At 40.6% G+C, this 18,065-nt stretch overlaps 1 protein-coding gene across 17 annotated transcripts in view; it reads right to left on the reverse strand.

The window, feature by feature from the left end:
• RBFOX1 (RNA binding fox-1 homolog 1) overlaps window positions 1-18,065 on the reverse strand; it is a 748,795-nt gene that overhangs the window by 581,355 nt on the left and 149,375 nt on the right. For 8 of the 17 annotated variants that reach the window (XM_046900811.1, XM_046900798.1, XM_015294592.4 and 5 more), the window contains exon 1: window positions 8,402-8,568. The exons of 7 other annotated variants lie outside the window; for them this stretch is intronic. The gene's annotated coding sequence lies outside the window, so the exon portion shown is untranslated. Of the gene's footprint in view, window positions 1-8,175; window positions 8,292-8,401; window positions 8,569-18,065 lie in introns of those variants that run through there. 2 more of the 17 variants (XM_040647597.2, XM_040647592.2) reach the window with 1 other exon arrangement.

Below are 18,065 nucleotides of genomic sequence, written 5' to 3' on the forward strand. Positions count from 1 at the left end.
CAACCCTCCCCTGACAGCTCCATGCCATTCCCTCAGGTTGTTGTCCCCAGGGAGCAAAGCTCAGCACTGCCCCTCCGCTCCCTGTGAGGAACTGTAGCCGCCATGAGGCCTCTCCGCAGCCTGCTCTGCTCTGGGCTGAACAAACCCAGAGACCTCATCTGCTCCTCACCCACCTTGCTCTCCAGACCCTTCACCATTTTTGCCAGTTGTTGACATGCTTGTAAAGCTGTATGCTGGACATTCTGTGTATCAAAAGCTTTGTTAAAATCTCCCCAAAACATCCACTACCTTCCCTTGGCCCACAAGGTGGGAAACCTTGTCATATGCATGTCTCCTATTGCACTGTACCTCAAAGAAAAATTAGGCCCAAGAGAAGATCCAAGATCGTACCAGAACGTTGTGGCAGGCCAGTATTTTGAGAATTCTCTTTTTTGGGGGAAAAAATGTTTATAATACTGAATCAATGCCCTCCCTCACTGATGCATAATAAGCAGACCACTGCATCAGAGCTTTGGTAAACTTATCTTCATGAAAAATACATACTAGAAATAGGTCTGCTAAGTGGGAAGTAACTTCAGTTTTTGAGACTTTCTACTTCAGTAGAAGGAACATACAGGGATAAGATTTTTTTGTTGTTGTTTATAAATTAATTCTATGTCATGTCTTTACATGTAAAAGCACATAGCTTCATTTTTCTGACACTTGCTTTCTGAAACTTTTCTAAAAGCTTCCAGTGACAGAAATCCCATAATCTTCCTAGTCCAACTAATTAAATATTAAGTACTCTTACTAACAGCAAGTCTTCCTAATACCTATTTTTTCTCTCTGTGCAATTAAAGCCCGTAGATTCATGTCTTACTCACTGCAGACATGGAGAAGAAAACATCAATGCTGTTACCTCCAAAAAAATAAAACTTTAAAATCTCTTCCTTCAAAGAAAAATAGTCTACTGTCTGTAATGTTGAAAGATCAAATGAAACATTTGATACTAACTCAAGTCAAATTTATTCTTGTAGTTCTCCTTCATGCAGGAAACTAAAAGGGAAATTTCTGAGTAGGATAAAAAGGGATGATTCCTTTTAAAAATACCAAAATGAAACACCAAAGTTGTAATGCTATTACTTTTTTTCCATCCATGTTACCAGCCCTATTAAAATATTGATAAAATGTGTTAAATTTCTAAAATAATTAAAAAGAACCCTCAGCCCCCCAAGATTTCTCTGTCTTTATGCTTCACAGACAGAAATACTTGGAGAATTAAACATATATATCCTGCATGCCTTTTTAAAGATAATTCCCCATAAGAATCTCAGATCCCTCATCTATCTTTGTCTTCCGTTATCTTAATGGACACAATGCCCTTGGCTCCTCTGTAGTGCTATAAACTTGTAGAAAATAAGAACAGCCATTATTCATTACCTAAACAGAATTGGATAGAACTTTCTGGTATAGATTTGGATCACTTTCCCATAACTTTTTTCCCCTATCTCCCCAAACTGTAGAAGCATTTTCCATTTCATCACTATTGTGCTTTACTTTCAGTTCTGAATTACTGAAATAACCTTTTGCTTGTCAGGTCCACTCAGTTGCTAACACAGGATCATAAGGTAATTTGGGATGGAAGGAAGATATCTAAAAACAGACCTTCAGATCTGTTCTAGACATAGATGTTTTAAGCTGGTCAAGTAGATCTATGATAAGAATATAGGAAGAGCTGATCAACTCTTGAATGCTCACACACATTAATGTTTGTACATACACACTTCTACAAATTTAGGAGCGTATTAGGTTCTGAACTAAGTTTCTACTAGACTTTAGGAAAATAATTAATTTCCTAATCTCCTTCTGATAAATAAACTCAATAGGTCAATTAGAGATCTCAAATCAGCTATAAGAACCACAGTGTCAAATCTCTAAAAATATCATATAACAATGATTATATAATCCTGAATATATTCATAGCTTATGGCCACTTTTTTTTGCCCGATCATTAGATTAGTTTAACTCATTACTTTTATTAAAACACAAAATGTTCAAAAAGCAAATCTAAGATAAAAAGCAAAAACTCCCAAACCAAATGATGACTAGAAAGGTTTTATATTCAGGAATAGAAACACATGGGTAATCAACATCAATTCACCAAAGGGAAATTATGCTTGATGAATCTGGTAGCCTTGTATGATGTCGTGTCCAAGAGCATGTCTATGTCATGAGGACAGAACAGTGGATGTTGCCTACCTTGATTTTAGCAAGGCTTCTGACACCGTCTCCCACAACAGCCTCATAGGTAAGCTTAGGGAGTGTTGGATCAGTGAGAGGACAGTGAGGTGGACTGTGAACTGGCTGATACACCAGAAGGCTGTGCTGCCACTTGGCAAGACCTGGACAGGCTAAAAAGCTGGAGAGAGAGGAAACTTAGGAAATTCAACAAGGGCAAGTGTACAGTCCTACACCAGAGGAAGAATAACAGCACATATCAGTACAGGTTAGGGGCTGACCTGCTGGAACAGAGCTCTGCAGAGAAGGACCTCAGTGTCCTGGTGGACAACAGGTTGGCCATAAGCGGGCAGCATGTGCCCTTGTTGTGAAGAAGGCCAATGATAACCTGAGTTGCGTCAAAAAGATCATGGCCAGCAGGTCAAGGAAGGTGATCCTCCTTCTGCACAGCACCCTAGTGAGGCCATATCTGGAGCACTGTGTCCAGTTCTGGGCTCCTTGGTTCAAGAAAGGGGCCAGGCTCTTTTCAGCAGTGCCCAATGAGAGAACAAGGGGGCAACGGACACAAACTGAAAGATAGTAAGTTCCATATGAACATGAGAAAAAAATCTGAGGGTGGCATAGCAGTGAAACAGGTTGTTCAGAGAGAATGCGGAGTCTCCTCCTCTACAGATATTCAAAACCTGCCTGTGCATCCCATTCTAGGGAGTCTGCTTTATTGGAGGGTTGGACTAGATGATCTCCAGAGGTCCCTTCCAACCCATGTAATTCTGTGATTCTGTGATATAGAACCCTTTAATAAATACATGTTCTAAAAATTTCAGAAGTCTTAAAATGAAAATGAAAGATTATTATATACCTAGTCTCACAAAATATTCTAACAACAAATGAATAGCTTCAGGTTCCTCCATATCACAAACAAATACCAAACTTTCTTTCATACACAGCTGACAGCAGATATATCCTTCTGAAGAGTAAACCTCTTCCATTCATACACAATACTTGCGGACGCCATACATGAAAAGACTGGGTTACATACGAAACATCAGAGGCCACAGCAGAACTGCGGTCAGCAAGACTACAGTGTCATAGGACACGTTGTGCTGGGAGACTAGAATAATTTTCAAGAAGTGAACACTTGATGCTAACCTGAAAACACACAAGTAATGTAAAATAGTACAAAAGGACAGAGGTCTGATACTCCAATAGGGCTTGATCTAAATGTCATACTCATAAAAGACTTCCTCCAGTGCAGCAGTGGTTCTTCACAGGTACTGTGTCTCATCCTAAACAACATTATTCACTAAAATGACGCTATTTTTGTTAGCACATCATGTTCAGTTCTCGGCAGGAGACAAATAAATTTCCAAAGAAACCAGCAAGGATGTCTCACTTATGTCTCTCATTAAACTTAGTCTATATATATACAAATATATATATATAAAATTAATATATTTTATTTTTGAAGTTCAGAGCCATTAGATCCAGGTCACTTAGTAGTCAGAAACAAATGCTCACCTTTGCTTACTTATCTGGAAAAAAAAAATTCATCATCATCATCATCACTCATTCCTGAAATACAATTATTCATGTAATTAGCAAGTTCAACTTTAATAAGGAAAATATCTAAACTAGAAAACCATGAGCAGTGGTCCAGAAAGCACCACAGCTCAAGTAAACAGAAGGATTTCCATTTGCAAAGGCTGAAAAGTTGCTATAAGCATTTCACCTCACACTCTGATACAAGCATGGAGTTCATACTTTTGCTAAAGCTGCGTTCAAGTACAGGCTGGTTCATTATTTGTTGGTGCAAGAGTTGTTACTTTACTCCACTGCACAGTGAAATTTACAGTAACTTCCAGATATGAAAGCTGTTGAAAATGATTTAATATCAAATACAAAAAATTGGATCCTATGGCCTTCAGGATGAAATGTTTGGTTGGATCTCTAACCTGCTTCAGTAAAATGTTATTTTAAGTTCCCATTATAAAAACAGTTGAAAATGAGTTAATTCCAAAATACTCAGCTGTTATGTTTTTAATTATCTCTACTAAAATGTAAGTACATAAACGAATAAATGGTGAACTCAAGGAATACTAAGCTGAAGAAATTATGAGCATTTGCTTCTACTGAGACTAAAATACTTATGTAAAAACTGCAGTAGCAAATGCAAAGCGGGAGAGTTTCAGGAGCTCTCAAGATTTGGAGGTGTTCAATTTTGTCAACACGCAAAAGAAGAAAACAATTTAAAGTCCATATGCATCTAAAAAAATATTGGAAGTCTATTACATCAAGGCAGTAAAAACTGGCTTTCTGTCATGCTTAATTGCTTCAGCTCATAACCTTGTATTGCAGAATGTGGATGTGGCTGCTGACTCAAGCAGTTTCTGCATTTTAGTACTTCATAAAAGTTTGTTGTGTCCATGTGTTCGTGAAAGACAACAAAGAAGCCTCTATGATACCAAATATTTTGTTTGATATTCCTGACCATCAGAAAATGTTCACTCTCCGGAAGCCTTACTGTTGTGCATGAAATCTGTAATTAACTACAGAACATAAATAAGTCTCTGATCACAACCTAGTGGGAGAAGCCACACAGGCCCCTACTTTCAATGACAATGAAGGGAAACCTCAGCCTATACAATTTCACATAGTTAACTGAAATCCAAGGAGAAATAAACATTATCAAGACAAACATAAAGCAGGAATGCTTACACTCCATGCCCCCAAAGCAAACACACTCTCGCACTGTCCTAGGTGAAGATCAAGTAAAATAAAAGTAGCAATTGAGCCATGTCACTGAAGGCAACTTTGCTGCCTTCCTTATCTCTGCTTAACTCAAACAAAAACAAAAAAAAAACAGAGAGAGAAAGAGATAGAAAGGCCTATCCTCACACACACAGAACACTGCTGTTGACAAAAGCTATTCGGGTAAAAAACTAAACTGTATTCACAGACAGACGAAAATGCTAACAGAAAAGAGTTGTCATTTGAATTTTTTTCTTTTCATCAAGCTAACCAGCAGGTATGTCAAACAAACCCAACCCGAGGGTATTTGAACTTCAGAGAAAACATGTTTACAATGCACCTTTTTAAATGACAAGTCTGCACTTTTCTCCTGTTCGGTGACTGTGCAGCTGCAATGCGTCTCGTGTCCAAAACGGTTTACCTGTAAAAATCAGTCACCTACACATCAGCGTGCTCTGATGAATTCATCTTCTGCCAACTCAGCTTATGGGAACAATTCCTTTGTAACACATTCCAAAACAAAGGAAAAGGCAAATAACTTTTCTAAATGGATTTTAGATTGATCTACAGTGCTACCGTTTATGGCAGAATAAAAAGCTCTGAAAAATCAAACCTTATTCTAATGAAGTTAATACATTCCAAAAGTTATGCTTAGATTCTAGGAGATGCTATAAATTATACTCCAGTATTAAAATAAGCATATAACATATTGACAGATCATCTAAAATAACCCAAAAAGAGCCACAGTAGCATTCATCATCCCTAAATACGCTCGTGTGTGAGATAATTGTTCTAAGAAAAGCTCCAAAATCCATATCAGTACAGCAGACTAAAAGCTGGACATTAGGAGACTTGTGCTCTCTTAAAAATAACTCCTTTGTAAAACTTAACTAAACTAAAATATGAAGAACAGTTGAGCAAGATACTTCCAGCAGTTAAGAATTCTTTACACATTTCCTCCCTGGTTTACTTTCCAGGCTGTTTTGTTCACAAATAGAACCGTAATAACTTCAAAGGAAATGATAACCAGATTTCTCTTCCTTTTCTTTTCCAATTTGGTGCTTCCTTTGCCATTTACAGCATATCTATCTTAATAAAACTAAGGCATAACGGAAATACTTTTCACGACAATAAAAAAAAAACTCCTACTATCATAACATGAGACCATTCCCCTAGGCATTTTATACCATTTCGAATACTACAAGGTTTATCATTGAGTAAATCAATGCATCGCTTATCCTTGGTAAAACCTGATGTTTTATAAGCAAAAATAAAGACTTGTGTGGAAATGTTATCAGACAACGTTGAGCAATTCTCAGGTGAAAGAACTAAGAAGTTACTGGTTCAGAGTTACCAACTACAGCGCCTTGCTGGGCAGTCGTACAAAGTGCTTCCATCCATCCATTATTATATCATCCTAATTGATGGTATTTAACAACGCTGAAGAACTTTCAGCTCAAACTTTCCAACGCTGTGCTTGGAAAGGGGTGTCATTAATTTTACTGACTTTTCCCGAACTATCAGTTGTATCTCAAGCATCCCAACTTGAATGTTGAGAAGACAGTAAGCAAATGTCAATTCTCTTCCACGTATTGAAGGAAAAGTAACGGGAACGTGAGATATTGTACGTTTGTAACATTTTAAGTAGCAAGAAAGGTGGTACTGCCTTAGAGAGAGACACTGAAACAGCCAAACCCCAAACAGATACAGAGGTTTAAAGGAAGTGAAACTGGAGGTTGACTTCAACACTGCACACGCACTCACAGAGCAGCACCTTTAAAGGATCACACCCAAAAGTCTGCTTCACTTCTTTGAAACGATTCAGCTGTGAAAGCTGTGGCATTGCCCCCGTGATCCTCCCCAGAGCAGGGAATGCTGCTTACTGAGTAACAGTTCTGCTCGTTTTCCAGAAATCAGCTTAATTTCTATAATGCAAATAGACAACCTGAATATCAAACAATTGCAAGAACATCTACAGTGTAGTAACAGAATAACAAGGCATTCAAACTCTACACCTATCTCTTCATTTTACAAAGGTATGGAACCAACGCAACGTATACAAGCCCAAATTCAGAAGTATTTCCCAAACAAAAACACCTCACACAAATCCTAACTACATCCACCTATCACAACCGAATTCCTTATTCCAGCACGGCTGTCTCCGAGCGTACCACATCGCTGGGCGTCCCTCTCAGCAAAGTCACCGAGCTGCAGCGCAGCGCGCGGCCCCGAGCGCGATCTGCCGCTGCTGAGCACCCGCGTGCACAGCCGTCCGGCACGGCGCTGCACCGGGCTGAGGGGAGAGAGGCCGTTTGCAGAAGCAGGCCAGCCCCACTTGCTCTGCTCCCCTCAAGATTTCATCGCGCCTTTTTCTTTTTAATCGCTCAAGATGTTGCAATTATTCAGCAAGCGCACCTCGCTGTCAATGGATAGGCGTTTTGAAATCCCAGTCCTATAATCTGCTTTTGCTTTTTTAACCGTACGGATGGATAGGGATATATATTGCTGCTCATTTTTATCGCTCTATTTAAATTGCATTTGTGAAGAAAACACTGCCGTCGCTTAATGCAACACTCTAACAAGTTCAGTAGTAAAGCTCTGCAATCCTCACATCAATGTGCATTCCGGCACGGCGGTGCTACGCTCACCATACACGTGTGCCTTAAAGTTAACGAGCAACCATTTTGGTCAGGAATCCTGTAAGCTGTCTGCTAAAAGTCAATAGCTCAGCTCACAAAACCGCCCTTAATGAGATTCCTGCCATACTTCATATAAATGCTAATAGAGCTCCCATCAAAAGAAGTTAAAGAGCTCTTTGAAGGCGACTTCACACAAACTTCAGGCAGGCAGAGGAAGGACAATCACCTCACCCCCCCCCCGCCTCATTTTCCGCGAGCATCACTACACCGCTGCACGACTGCAGCGCGCTCCGCGCACACACACGCACACACATACACACACACACGCATGCACGAGCGTGGCCGCAGCACCGCAGCCCCGCGGAGCTCCGGGCAGCCCCGCCCCGTACCGTGCCCCGAGCACCGGCGGCGCCCGTCCTCCGCCCTGCCCGGCCCGGCTCAGCGCCCGCGGCCATGGCGGGAAGCGGCCGGCAGCAGCACGGCTCCCGCCCGCCATCCCCTCAGGGCGGGGGTCCGCTCTGCCTCGCTCCCCTCTCCATCCTACGTTCCCCAGCGCCTGCCGCCGCCTTACCTGAAGGGCGTCCGCCCCGCCCGCGGCGAGCCGCCAGGCATCGTGCTGCGCCGCGAGGTACCCCCCGCTGCCGCTCTGGGAGCGCGCGGATGCTCCGTCCCGCCCCGGCGGTACTCACGGCACGCAGCCGGGGCCGCGGCTCAAGGTCAGGCGGCCCCGCGCCCCGCAGCGCGCCCCGAGCGGCTCCGCGTGCGAGCGCCGGGGGGGAAACGCTCCCCGTACTTACGCCGTGCCTACATGATTCACAACGTCTCCGGGACAGTATTTACGACTTTCAGTACGCCGCTCTCCACACCCCGACACCAGCCGTTAAAGCTCCCCTGGACGTTGTTTTCCCCGCCGTATCCCTGACGGGGATTGCAGCATCCACAGCCGGTGAAGTCATTGTGCTCTGCGTGCGGGAAGAGCGGTGCCACGCGCTCGGCTCAGAGCACAGCCCACGGGCAGCGCAGGGGGGCACGGGGTCAGCGGGATAACCCCGCTGCGGGGCGGCGGAATCGCCTGCAGTCAGCGGCACGTATCTGTCCAAGGTTGGACGCGGTGCTCAGGTTGGAAGGGCTTTGCTATTGCGGGCAATGCTTTTTAACCATTTTGATTAAAGAATAACTTCCCTGTAAAATTCTGAACCCGCTTTTACTGAATTGTCTCTAAAAAGGCTGTCTGGAACTGGGGCAAAACCCCAACACCTTCCTCAAGGGATGGCCGCAATTAACCCCTTCGTGGAGAGAGGAAAAATAGATCTGTTATCTCAGATAGACATTGAACACCAGCGTCTTTGTTATAACCTCGCCCATTTGTTATTTCAGGGCACATCTGTGCAACTAACACATAAAACACATAACCGCTCAGACTAAAGCAAAGAACTGTTGGGGCACTGCTCAGAGGACTTCTCTCATTCCCTAAGGTGGGTTCATTACACGCATATTAGTTCTGAAAGCTAAGAAAAGGTCTCAGTATCTTCCAATATTTACCATTGCTTTGCAATGGAAAAGGCTACTACCAATGTGAAATGGGAAATATGGGAAAACCTCAGATTCTGACTTCAGAAGGCTTTTCCTGTTCTGTAGAAGATTTGGTGGAGATGCGCTCACCTTGCTACCTTAAGGGAAAAGAGCACAATCTATCAGGGTGGTTTATGAGACAAACAGGACATCCTTTTAATTTAAAATACAGGACAGCTGTGCATCATTTAAAAAGTAGAATGCTGCAAGGGCTGGCCGGAGCACCGGGCTAATGGCCAAAACAAACCTCAGAGCTCACATTGGCTCACTGTGGCCTTGACCACATTATTCATCTCCTCAGTTTTCCCACTTGTACAATTAGAATCATAATGGTTGTGGTGCCTCTCTCTTGCTGCTCGGGGGGGGGGGGGGGGGGGGGGGGGTTCTGAGGATTATGAGCCCACAGCATCTCAGAAGAGCAAATATCAACCACTGGGCCAGAATTCCAGAGTGTTAAAATGATGAAGTACTGGTAATTCCAATGGAAGCCACCTTAAGTGTCTGATCATGGACATCTTAAAACACATGGGTTATCAAAACACAATTTCCTAGCATTAGCAATCAACGAAATACGATGGGTTGTCTCGCAGTTCTGTTATTTACACATCTCATTTTTCTCTGTGCTCATTCGTAGCAGTAAGCTCAGAACTGCATTAAAAACAGCACCAGGAGCAATTGCTTCTGCTGCCAGGGCAAGGTCACCCGGACAGAGCCAGCGCTGACAGGAACCCCCATTAAGTGCAGCCCCTTGGTTCCAGCCTTTGCAGCACATATGGTCAGTTCAACAGAAGACCAGCACTTTTGGCAGATGTTACACGTTCTCAGTGCTGTTCTTCAGAGACTGCAAGTCTTTATTCAAGTAATGAAAAAGTATAAACTAATTAATTATCTCATTAGCAGTAAATATTGGGGGGGAGCACTAGCAGAGATACTGCGGCAGAGCAAGCTGCATCTTTGCATAAAGATGCAAGATGAGCAGATGATCAAGCAAATACTTAAGATTTCTTTTTTAACTTAGATGTAGAAAAAAAATAGTAAAGTCCCATTTTAATCTATGGAATTAATCAGTTTGATAAAATCCGTGTATGTTTATACACATTCGTTTTCACTGCTTCTTCTAAGTAGTGGACAATTTTGGTCGTCAGTTTCTCCCCCTTGGTACATGCACAAGAGACAGAACTCTTTAAAGGCTGGAAGTGTCAACTGGTTGCACTCGTTGTCCTCGAACTGTTACTGCAGTGACTCCCCCTGCAAACCCTTCTCTGAGATGTCAGCCTGCTGTCTGACAGCACGGGCACTTCAGAGCTTTGTGTGGAGCAAAACTGGAGCAACCACATCTATGGAGCGAGACCATACGGAGAGAAATTCACCGTGATGAGCTCTGGGGAAAGCAAAACTTCTGCCAGAGATTTCCAAAGGGAAGAATAGATTCTCTCTATGGTTTGGGCTCCAGAGATCCCTGCCATGACTTTCTTACATGTATGCCAGCAAACATGAGGAAGACATCTCTTTCATCTTTACTCCTTCCACCGTACTTGTGGGGACAAGCACCAATTAACTGAAGTACTCTGCTGATGGCAGTGAGCACTGAGATTTCTGCAACCTCAAATGCGTATCTTTTATGCTTAAGATTTTCAAACAACTGTTTGAACAATGGAGTAGTCCAAAATAAATGTCACCACATCGTACCTCACGTCACATCAAAAATTTTAAATACATGTTTACCATCTAAACTCTTACACAGAATCACAGAATTGCTCAGGTTGGACATCCTTTCCTCCTGAAAGGACCACACTGTCTGACTTTTCTACTTTATGAAAAAATTAATTCAGAGAAATAAACCTAAGTAACTAATTACCAAGTAGGTATCTTCTGATGAATGCTGTGGCTTGAATGTGTTTTAACTGCTCCAAAGGTGTGTGTGTGTGTGTCACACTAGAAGGATTCTCTCCGAAAAGCTCCAGTGTGCAATCTGTTTATTCTTTATATTTTGAACTAAGTTTCTGTGATACAGCAACTATTCGAAGCAATGTAATCTTTGAAGAAAAATAAAGATTGGTAGAATCCGAAAGTAACACCTCAAGAACAAGGTAACGCTGCACCTGTACAGTTTGCTGTTAGACAGGATAGTGAAATGTGGCTTGGTCTGTAATGCATTTATACTTCAAACACAGGGGGGCTCTCCACACCTGACAGATTACTGCTGAAATGATTTCTTTCCACGTGCTATCTAATGATCCACTTACACTGCAGAAGGTGAGCCTAATGAAGCATATTCAGATAGTGAAGCTTTGTGCAATTGGTGATAAACGTGCCGCAGTTTTGTTCTTAAATGTTTACAGTGTGTGAGTCTGGAAGGGAGATGACTGACAAGGAAGACAACATCTATCACATCACAACCCAAACAATCCAAGTGTAGCTCAAGGAAACCTCAATCTGAGAATTCATAACGTCGAACTCCTGCTGAATATAACCCTTTGGGGACAATATACAAGGATTTTTAAAACTGATAAGGATTTTTCGAATGGAGGTATCTAAAAACACAAGCAGAAATCACAAAAGGCTCTTCTCTACTTTGCAGAATTAAAAACGATCTGCGGAGGTCTGATCCCACAAACCTCCATGCAGTTGTTTGCTTTACAATGACACTAACTGTAAGAGTACACAAAAATTAGTGGTTACACAGTGCCATGCCTACAGAACAGATGTTCAAAAGAACCAGTGAGATAAAGTATTAGCTGAGTTCACAAATTGTTTCTCTATCTACTCAAATCACAGTATTTTTTTCTGCAGTCCCATACTTACAAGGGGAATGTAAGAAGAATTTGTAAATGTGATCTGAAATGCCACAGTTTATTTTATTAATTGGTTATACCTTGTATATTCAAATCAATGTTACTAATTTTACTTGAATATTCTAGTACTGTTTTGGCTGTAAATTAACTGTAGCTCACAAGTGAGGTGACTTACTGGTGTTCACTGCTTTCAAGTGGCCACTTTCACTGTGATTTTAATTGCAAAACTTTGCAAAGCATTAAGTGAAAAATTTCATTTGCCATCCTTATACAGAATAAATCATATCTATCTACGCCTAGAAAAAAGTGTAAGAAATTGAGCACCATCAGTAAATACAGTAAGTGGAACATTATTCGTATGCAATTATGATGCAACTAAAATAGTAATAATCTAACAGATGTGGTACTTCAAACCTCGCTGCAGAAAGTTTCTTTCATAAATGCTGTGAAAGTTATCACAGAAGTAGGAATTCATCCCTCCATCGTCCTCAGCCCCACAAAACAAAACGAGTGCTCCACAGGATAACCATCGTTGCACAGCCACTGATGCTTATAGCAGGTTATGTGCAAAAGTAATTACTTCCCTAAGTCCTAAAATGAAGAAAAATTTCTGCAGGTGCAACAAATGAAGAATGAAATAGGTCTCGTTTTTTTTTTTTTCAGGTCTAAAAGAAGTAGAAAAGTACAAAAACGCAGATTGCAGCAGCATGCATTCTTTAGGCTACCACTACTTCTTGTTCACATTGTTATAATGCTTAATGTGAGAAGTATGATAATGCATCTGCAAATACCAAGAAGGAAGAGGTCTTGGAGACATCTTAAGGCAAAACAATTCCTTGTGTGCTCATACATATACAGATCTTTGTTGAAATGCTAAACTATTCAAAAAAAATTACATTACTAAGGCAAACCACGAACAAAGATCACTAGTGAAGCCTGCAGCTTGGACTTCTCACACTTCAGTATATATTCCCTTCAAAGACCATCTGAATTTCCTTTGCTCTTCACAAGCAAATTACAATCCCTTGTTTAGTAACATTCAGAAAATTCAGCATTTTCCTGTATTGCAAATTCAAAATGTCCTCCAACTTTTTATTTTATGTACTTATTTTAATTCCTGAAGTGCCACCACAAGCTGTTCCCTCAATTGCAAAATGCTAATAAAGGTCAATTTGTCTAAAGAATCACAGAACGACCAAGGGTGGAAAAGACCCACAGGATCACCCAGTCCAACCATCCACCCAGAACCACGAAATACGTAGATGTGATTGTGCTCTTCATGAGAGCGCAAGAGAAAGTGTAAAAACACAATGAAAAGCATCTAAAAACCCCGGACATACAATTGCTTACCACTACAGATAGCTTTGTGCACGATATACTCCCAAAATGATAAACTACATCCTACCAGAATCACTGAGTGCCAACCACTAGTTAAATATCTTTACAAACATAGGACATGGACGACTGTTGGGGGGCTGCTAGTTGCTAGCAGCTGTGCTAGGGCACAGCCACACAAACACCACCTCATCTCATACTCAGTCAGGTGTGAGGTGGGACCTCCTCCAGCTCAGAAGCCAAGGGCCTCTAAAGTCATGATGGCAGAGAGATTGTCACAGCTTGTGGATGCAAGCAAGTGCTTGCTTCTGCTCATCTGTGGCACAACACAGTTGACTAATTAATTTTTTAAAGTATTCAAGATGTGACACTTTACATACGGGACTGAATACAGATTAGCATTACAATCATCACAAAGCTTTTGTAGCCTCAAATTTGTCTTCTTCCAGCAAAGTTTCCTTTAATGTGCAAATGAATGATGCCACTTCATATCTTGAAATAAACAGGCTCATTATGGTTATGACTTGTCATATATGCAGGCATTTAGAATTCTATTAACAGTATATTAACAGTAAGCTGGCAGATAAAGACAGGCTAAACAAAAGATACTAAACTAACAGCCAGCTATCATATTTAGATGCCTTCGTATCACACTATTCCAAAGCCAGCATTATGAAAACATTCCTCCCACCAATGTTTATACGTTGACAATACATTCACACATTGCAATGGCTTCCCTAGCCCTGTTTAAGGATGGAACGGGTGTGCAAGACCAAGTGAAAAGACAGCGAAGGGAACTTGAAATGATCTCAGAAACTGAGAACCTGCCAGAGCTGGGATGAGATTCAGAGGAGAGGCTGCCCAGACGATGACAACAGGGACACGGGCAAGTTTGGCAGCTGAACTATCCAAATCCCTGGAAAGAATTCCCAGGTAAAGAGAAGCATACTGATTAATTGTCCTTGGTGGTGGTTTTTTATTTTTTACTTTGCCTTCTTCATAATTTTTGAGAGCAAATACATCAGTGTGTCTGGACTCACTTTATACAACACAGGCCACAGCTCACGCAAAGCAAAAGGACAAGCATATGCCATGGCACAATGGGTTGCTCACAGTAGCTGTTGGTAAAGAAGCAGATTTCTAGTAGGAGGCAGTGGCAGGGCGGTTAGCTCACATACATTCGCCTGTACTGAGATGCAAAACAACACCTAATAGTTGGTTCTTTAGATGGATTTAAGGGGATCAAGGCAAACTTTGTCTTCCATTAGGATGCAATCTACATAGGATATTTTAAATCAACATCTATATACAGTACTTCCAAGGATAATTAGGATAGGACGAGCTAAAAACAAATTTCACACATTTTTCTGACAAACTGTTGTGGACTTCTGTTGTTAATTTTAGCTGTTTCAATTGGATTTGGTACGGCTGGAAATGTAAGGGAAAGTCTGCAGCAATCAGGATGTGACACTCATTAACACTTCCACAAAATACCCTCTGGATTTGCATAAAGTCTGCAAAGATTCATTGGCGAATCTTTAATTTCCCTTGGTTTTACTCCAGATTCAGCTCCATTTGCCCTCCCTCTCTCCTCCTTGTCTCCTCTAGTGATAATCACTGTAAACAGTTCATAACAAAGTATAATTAAATGTACTGAATAATTAAAATATACATAAAATTACTCCAAAACTTATATAATTACATATATTTTTCTGCACACTGAAAAAGTTTTCAGAGAGATTACTCTAAAAAGGAGATAAATTCTATCTGAACACAACGACACTTCAGTCACATAATGAGATTTTTAGCCAACTTATTTTTTTTATATGACATGTATAGGTAATATCAATGGCCAAACTCACACACAGCATGATCTGCACGTGCAAAATGACATGAAAAGCTTCTAGAAAAGACCAGGCTCCTAACATGGTGAAATCTTTCTGGTTCTGACAAACACAAAACTCTGAAGTAAATCATGTCCCTATTAAGGGAGATTTTTCTTGCTACTGCCAATGTCATACAGCGTGACAAGAAATTAAAACAAATGTGGGTTAAGTCTTACTTTAAAGGAAGTACACATTCTCAGGGGTCAGTATTTACTGTTTATTTTTTGCTGAACCATATGGTAAGATAGAGATTGGTGACTGCACTGACTCCATCCTGCCCCTCTGTATATACGTGCATTCAGACCAAGGCAACACACGTGTGCCATTACAGCACACAATGAGATAACAAAAAACTCACAGGACAAAAAATGATGTTTTCTCTTCTGCAATATAAAAGGAAGTCTTCTCAATTTTTTAAATTACCTTTGAAGCTCAGCACTGTGCTGCTGATAACCTTGTCCTTTGTTTAGTTTTTGTTTTAAAATAGAATTCCTCTATGAGAATGACAGATATGAGCTCAACATTAATGGGATAGATTTTGTTTTAAGTAAATTTACTATGAGACCCAGAATAAAATTCTGAAGCAAAATTCAATTCCTTTCCTGTGATAAATTCCTATGAATACATATAAATGATTAAATTTCTAGTATGCTATACTCAAACACAGCCATTAGGATCAGGTTCCTATTCTAAACACTAACTTGTGCAGCAAATGCTGTTCCAGTGATTTCAGACTTCTTTAAGCCAAGTGAAAAGTCAGCACCATTATTTCATTCTAGCATCACCATTTTTCCCTCCTGATTTTACAGATGTTGTTCCCAAAGTCTGTGTTGTTCCGAGGTCCACAATTTCATGACCTTTCCTCCCTTCAATTCCTTCTAAGAAAGCTCCCAATCCCAGTATTTAAATGATAAAAATGTCACGACAGTATTTTTGATGAAGTCCTCATTTTATCCAGAAAACAAAAGGGCTCTCAAGTTTTGAACAGCAGAGAAGGAAAGCAGTGAAAATTCAGAAGTCAGGGAAATGTACTCCACCTTGACTTCAGCTAAATAATGTTGAGATGTGGATATAAAATGTTGAATGAAAATTATAGTAATAAAACTGCAAGCCAACTTTATTTCGTGTTGCAATAAACTATTGCTCAAAGGTTAAGAGAATCATATCTCATGCCAGTGAAAAGCTGGAAAGAACTAACAAACAAAGAGCCTTAGGAGGACATCTTTTAATATATATCTCTAATATATATATAAATATCGTACACATATATTAAAAAAAAATCACAGAAAGGTTCCCAAACGTAAATTTGCTGGGGCTTTTAAAAGAAGTACACTGCATTGTTACTCCATTACTTCTGTATCGCTTTCTGATGCTGCCCTGGGATGTTGGTGGCTGACTACAGGATATTCTGCTCGTTTCCCCACCTGCCCCAACAGGCTGGATCTCCAGCATGCATGCATGAACAACATCCCTGAAAAGAAGTGATACGGGACTACTTCTTAACAACAGGGCTGAAGATCCTGGTTTCTGTTACTGCTAACAATTCCATGTCAGATCACGAATACAAGAATAGCGGCATTCACTTACTCTTGCCACAAACACAAGCATTAAGATCTGGAAGTACTGTCCACTATTTGCTATGTCTAACAGATATAGAGTACGTAGCAGCAGAAACATGATGTTTACTGTAATTAAAAAACTCATTCCCTGCAATACTTCTCTCTGATTTTCCATAAAAGAACTAAGACATATTTTAACCTGAGCCAGTACCAGCCATTAGTCAAAGAGAGAAAAGACAGTATCATAGCACTTCAGCAAACAGGATTCATTTGGATAGAGAAAAAAATGTGGCAGGCACAGGTAACTCCTAACATTTTAAGGTGTGAGTTTCTTAATGGACAAGCAGTGACTTCAGACAGCCTTCTGTGTCCTAAGCCCTAACACAGCACATGCAAAACGTGAAAGACAGAGAGTGGAGGAAGAAAAATGGGATGAAAACTGGTGTTGGGAGAACTGAGCAATAAAAAACACATTTCTCAGAAGTCTACTGCTAGGCTTGAGTTAATGTTGCAGCAGGAACAAACGGGGGAGAGAGATGAAGGAAAATGGTTACCATTCTGTCTAACATATTATGCAGCACAAATTACTTCTCTCTCTCCTGAACATCTGCTGCATTGAATAAATGTTACACATATATTTCTATACAAACATATTTAATATCCTTAATAGGAAAGCAAGTACAGCTCATGTTGATTATGATTATTTGGAAAATAAAAAAAAGTGACAGAAACTGATTTGAATTACAATGCCAAAAACAACTGCCAGTAATACATTTTACAGAATTTGTTTTGATCTGCTACTTAGAAACAGGTTGGAAGGCTGACTCTGATGCTTTGAGAATAAGGTTACATCATCTTTTTATAAGACGGGAAGAGTAAGGCTTAATTTACAAAAAAAAATATAAGAGTTTCCTGTATGCTTGCGAGTCATCACACATCATTAAGTCTTTCTTTGGTACTGTACTAAGAACTGTGGCTTTGAATGATTGCCCTAATTAAACCTGTAGTCAGAGTGGAATGATTCTGAGAACAGCACCCCGCTTAAAGATTCATCTATTTTTACTAATGGAGGTATCTGGAGAAGAGAGTTGACCATCACATCAACCCTGCTCTGGTAGTTTTGTTCTTGCAGTCTAACACACGTTTTCTTCATGACGCAAATGTCTTCATTGTACAAGGGCACCAACTATGTGAATTTCTAAACATATCCATAGTGAGATCCTTTTAGATGGTCATTCCATGTGCATCCTTAGAAGACTTGTCAAAATTCCAGAGAAAATAATCTTCTGTATCTGTGTTTATTTATATTTGCTA

The sequence above is a fragment of the Gallus gallus genome, chromosome 14 (assembly GCF_016699485.2).
Source record: "Gallus gallus isolate bGalGal1 chromosome 14, bGalGal1.mat.broiler.GRCg7b, whole genome shotgun sequence".
NCBI lineage: Eukaryota > Metazoa > Chordata > Aves > Galliformes > Phasianidae > Gallus > Gallus gallus.